The sequence below is a fragment of the Physeter macrocephalus genome, chromosome 17 (assembly GCF_002837175.3).
Source record: "Physeter macrocephalus isolate SW-GA chromosome 17, ASM283717v5, whole genome shotgun sequence".
NCBI lineage: Eukaryota > Metazoa > Chordata > Mammalia > Artiodactyla > Physeteridae > Physeter > Physeter macrocephalus.
In genome coordinates this window covers 6,813,407-6,818,943 of record NC_041230.1, presented here as the reverse complement: position 1 = coordinate 6,818,943, position 5,537 = coordinate 6,813,407, and the positions used below count along the sequence as shown (strand labels likewise).

The 5,537-nt window shown below is 46.8% G+C and overlaps 1 pseudogene; it reads right to left on the bottom strand.

The window, feature by feature from the left end:
• Positions 1 to 2,979: 2,979 nt before the first annotated feature.
• Positions 2,980 to 5,316, bottom strand: LOC112067314 (TLC domain-containing protein 3A-like; annotated as a pseudogene).
• Between the last annotated feature and the right edge of the window lie 221 nt (positions 5,317 to 5,537).

Below are 5,537 nucleotides of genomic sequence, written 5' to 3'. Positions count from 1 at the left end.
GGAGAGGTGGCCCCCACACCAACAAGCAACTCTTGGACACCAGGTGGATGTCCTACAGTTCAACTCAATTGTGACACTGCCTGGTTGCTAGCATTAGATTGCACGGGGCAAGGGCTCAGTCCTACAAGACAGCTCCCACCCTCCCCAACCACTCCAGATGCCAGTTGCAAGACTTAGTTGTTACCTGTGCTTCTGACCACCGAGCTACAGATTGGAGTTTCCTACAACCTCTTCTTAGACTTCAGACACCAGTCACAAGTCTGGGTTGTTACTTGTACCTCTAACTGACTGGCTGTAAACCAGAGGTTCTCAGGACCCTCCCCTTGGGATTGATTAATTTGCTAGAGTGGCTCACAGAATTCAGAGAAACAGTTTACTTACTAGGTTACCAGTTTATTATAAAAGGATATAAGTCAGGAACAGCCAGATGAAAGAGAATAGAGCAAGGTCTGGGGAAAGGGCACAGAGCTTCTGTGCCCTCTTCACGTGCAACACTCTCTTATCACCTCCACGTGTTCACCAGCCCGGAAGCTTTCTGAACCCAGCCTTTTGGGTTTTTATAGAGACTTCTGTCAACTTAAAGAAAAATGCTCAATGTAAGAGTTGTGAGTTTAGGTTTTATTCAGAGAACTTACTGAGGACTATAGCGCAGGAAACAGTCTCTGAGTAGCTCTGAGGGGACGGTTGTGAAGAAGAAGGGGAAGAAGCTGGGGTGTGTGTGTGTATATATATATATATATATATATATATATATATATATATATATAGTGTATATGTATTTGGCTAGGGAATACGTGCAGTCAAGCATACATCTTGGTAAAAGATTACTGCTAGTCACAAAGAACAGATAAGTTAATGATTTTAGTGCTTTTCTATGTGTGGGAAGATGCAAGAATCTGGGGTCATTAAAATTCTTCCTAAGATATACATCTAACTATCTAAGGGCCCTATTTTTCCAGAGCACAGGATGCCTCATCCTGTTTTTCATCCTGAATTCCTCTCAGGGTGCACTCTCAGTGAGAACTGGGTGGTGAGTGATGCTCTTTCTGTTTCTTTGTTTTACACTTCATTACATAACATAATTGATTAAATTACTGGCCATTGGCAATTGATTCAACCTCCAGCCCCTCTCTCCTCCCCAGAGTTTGGGGGGAGGGGGAAGATGGGTATAGAAAGTTCCAACCCTCTAATCACTTGGTTGGTTCCCCTGGCAACCATCCTTCATCCTTAGGTTACCCAAGGGCTTTCCAAAAGTCACCACTGATATAACAAAAGACATCTTATTGCTCTCATCACAGGAAATTTCAAGGGTTTGGGGAGTTCTGGGCTAGGACCGGGGATGAAGACCAAATATATATATACATACATATATATATATATTTTAGCGCAATTTAGTCACCACAGGGGTGATTTATAAAGATATACTGATAGTAAACAGAAAGGTAAAAAAAATTACAGCATTTTATGTTTTTTAAATGGCAACCATTATAGACTGAAATAGTCAAAACTTGAGACACTTTTGCACACTCAGTACTTTAAAAGTTCACAGACAGAGGCTTCCCTGGTGGCGCAGTGGTTGAGAGTCCGCCTGCCGATACAGGGGACACGGGTTCGTGCCCCGGCCCGGGAGGATCCCACATGCCGTGGAGCGGCTGGGCCCGTGAGCCATGGCCGCTGAGCCTGCGCGTCCGGAGCCTGTGCTCCGCAACGGGAGAGGCCACAACAGTGAGAGGCCGGCGTACCGCAAAAAAAAAAAAAGGTTCACAGACAACAGTGAATTAAAAGTCACTTTAAAAAATCTAGGTTTTCACTTCTGCTTAGGAAAAAACTTCATGCTAGCAGTTTCTAAAACCCATCCTTGTTGTTCAGGAACAATTAGTGTTGGCACCAGAGGATCCTATTTGCAAATAGTGGGTGAAAGAGTCAGTCCACAGAACATAATTTGGCTAGGGCTGACTTGCACTCTTGCTCTCCAGCCTTCTGTGGCTAAATGGCAGTAAGTCAGATAGGAACAGGCTTTGGACCACAAGCTCTGGCTTATCAGGAGGCAGTCTAGATGAGACATCTCATGAATTGGAATACAGCAGTCCGTTCAGCTTCATATGAAAAGGACAGTATCAAAGAGTGGGGTTACCCAGTGAATAGCTTTGTAGCCATCATTTCACTTTACCCCTATAGTAACCCGTGTCCCCTGCATCGGCAGGCGGACTCTCAACCACTGCGCCACCAGGGAAGCCCCACCCTTATAGTTTTTAACAAGAGCATCCTGTGTGCGGATATGGGGAAAGCTGGGCTTGAGGGACATGCTAAAAAGGGAATAGTATCTGTGACTGTTGACAGCAAACTCACAAGTTTGACACTGGTCTAACCAAGTCAGCCTGTAGAGGTGCTGACCTATTGGCCTTCCTACCTACTCAGGTGCTTCCGGTTCCCATCCCTGCCACCTACCCCTCCCCGCCAGTGAGACTTCTGATCAGAAGTCGGTAGACAGGAGAATTCAATGTTGGCACATGGATGAAAGGATGAGGCAAAGGACCAATGGGTTATCTAGTAAACAGTAAAAAAAACTACCTACCCCACAACGATTTTCCCAGGCTAACATCACAAGAAAAGAACCAACTCATCACTTGCTTCTGCTGGCCCGGTATGTGAGGATACTCCCTGAGTGGCTGGAAAGGTGGGGAGCCACCGATATGAGAACCAGGCAGGTGCCCAGCTCCTTATCACCTTGGTCCACCTATCTGCACACCCCGTGCTTCTACCTCCCAGAGCCCTTGAAATAAGACCCAGGGAAGGATCCTTGGGCTTCGCATTAAAACCACCTTGCTGCCAGTGGAGGTCTGACGGGATCCAATAGTTGTTACTAAGAAAAAAGTGCTTTTGCAAACGGGGCAGGTTAGAAGCGGGAGGTGATAGGTTTGGTCCATGGGAATACCGAGTGGAGGAGGCGCCCTCACTGCCTGACGACTCATGGAGCAGTTAACCATCCTTTTTGGCTGGGGGAGCATCAAAGAGCCGGACTGCCTTCTTGCACAGCAAAGAGAACCCGTAGATCTGGGGAGCGATGAGGAAGGCGTTGGCCACGCTGCAGTAGACAGGAATGTGGAACGGTACTTGGAGCAGGCTCAGTCCCTGCTGCTTGCCGTAGGACCAGTACATGAAGCGGAAAAGGAGGATCCGACATAAGAAGAAGGTGGTCAGCGTGAGGATTCCATTCACCTTGTACAGCAGGGTGTGCTGCTGCTTTGGCTGAATCAGAACTCTGCCCAGCGACGCAAATGGAGTACTCAGTTCTGCCGTGAAGATGCAGCCAGCAAAGAAGTCCCCAAGCTCTCCCCTAAGCGTCTGTGCAACCGGCACAAGGACAAACAGAGTAACTGCGTGGTGCGTGATCATGAGGAGGTTTTTACTGAGGAAGTTTCGAAAAAGGTGAGGGAATGTCTGCTGCTCTGGTCCCCGGTTCGGTACCATTCACAGAGGTACATGGCGTAGGAGTCATAGATCATGTATGGAATCAAAAACCAGACATATTCTCAGGCAAGCCAGTGCCTGTCGGTGATCACGTGGCTCCAGGAGCGGATGATGATGATCCCAGACCCGGTGGCCAACCCAGCCTGCGCTGAAGAAACCAGCCTGGTGCTGATCATCACGCAGTCGTTGTGGGTCCAGGCGGGCCGCGCGCGCCGCAGCCCCCAGGTGCAGAGCCCGAAGAGCCCCGAGAAGAAGAACGAGCCCCAGGCCAGCGGCAGCAGCCTGGGTGCTCGGGATCGGCCGCCCCGCTCGGCGCCCTCGGCGTGGCTCGGTCGGCTCCGCGCGCGCGCCTCCGGCACAGGCGCTGCCCGCCCGCCCCTATTTCTACCTTCCGCCTCCGCCCTCCGCCCCCGCCCCCGCCCCCGGCCAGCCGCGACTCCGGCCGCCGGCGGGCGCTGCTATATTTATTTTTATAAATTGCAATATCACAGTCCCCCTCCATAACAGCTAGGGGAAAAATGGGAGAAACTAAGAAATTTATATTTTTTAAACATGGCGAAGGGCTTTGGATGCAAATAAGTCTAAAAGAATTAAATTCCAGAGAATAAGGAGCCCTTCCTGCTTAAGCGGACATTGGTGGTCACTCCCTGGGGCACTTGTTGAGTCTGGGCAAAGGGGACGTGGAAGACTGGGCTTACCACGAGCTGACGGACTCTGTTTGGTAAAGAAAAACCAGTGGAGCTTTAATGGCTATTTAGGGAGACATGAGAGATTAGAAACTATAAAGGAGCTGAATGTGTGCAATTGGGTTTTCCTGCCTGCCAGTTTTCCCCATAAGATTTTTCTGAATTCTTGCCAAAATGAGTAGCTGGGGTTGGATTAGAAAGTTTGCCTCACTGGAAGGAGAAGCAATAAACATGATGAGCATGTTTATAGAACATGACAATTTGATTATAAAGCGTATGGGGGGGTAGGGATAAGTTGGAAGATTGGGATTGACATATACACACGACTATATATAAAACAGATAACTAATAAGGACCTACTGTATAGCACAGGGAACTCTACTCAATATTCTGTAATGGACTATATGGGAAAAGAGTCTAAAAAAGAGTGGATATATGTATATGTATAACTAACTCACTTTACTGTACACCTGAAACTAACACAACATTGTGAATCAACTATACTCCAGGGCTTCCCTGGTGGTGCAGTGGTTGAGAGTCTGCCTGCTAATGCAGGGGACATGGGTTCGAGCCCTGGTCTGGGAGGATCCCACATGCCGCGGAGCAACTAGGCCCGTGAGCCACAACTACTGAGCCTGCGCGTCTGGAGCCTGTGCTCCGCAACAAGAGAGGCCGCGATAGTGAGAGGCCCGCACACTGCAATGAAGAGTGGCCCCTGCTTGCCACAACTAGAAAAGCCCTCGCACAGAAACGAAGACGCAACACAGCAAAAATAAATAAATTAAAAAAAAAACTATACTCAATAAAAATTAAAAATAAAATAAAACATGGGGAAAATCAAAGCCTCTAGAAGAGCTACAACAATCTTGAAGAACATGGTTGGGGGTTTACACTATAAAACTTTCAATGCTTACTGTAAGACCTACAGTATGACGGTGTGATATTGGTATAAATATAGACAAAGAGACCAGTGAAGCAAAACAAAGAGTGCAGCCATCGACTAACATGTACACAGTCACTTGGTTTAAGACAAAGTGCAAGTTTAATAGAATGGGGTCAGGAAAGTCTTGTCAATTAATGCTAATGAACCTGTATATCAATATAGTGAGAAAATGAATCTTGAATCCTTCCTTACCTCATACCACATCATTTTTTGCATAATGTCAACCTACAACTGTGGTGTCCAGGATGATAGCTATGAAATTAATTCAGGATGGATCACAGACCTAGATATGAAAGCTAAAACTATAAAACTTCTATGAGAAAACACAGGAGAGTATTTTTATAACCTTTGGATAGGTAGACAAAGATTTACTAAACAAGACTCAAAAAAACCTAAGCGTAATATTTAAAATAATTGGATTTGATTAAAATTTAACA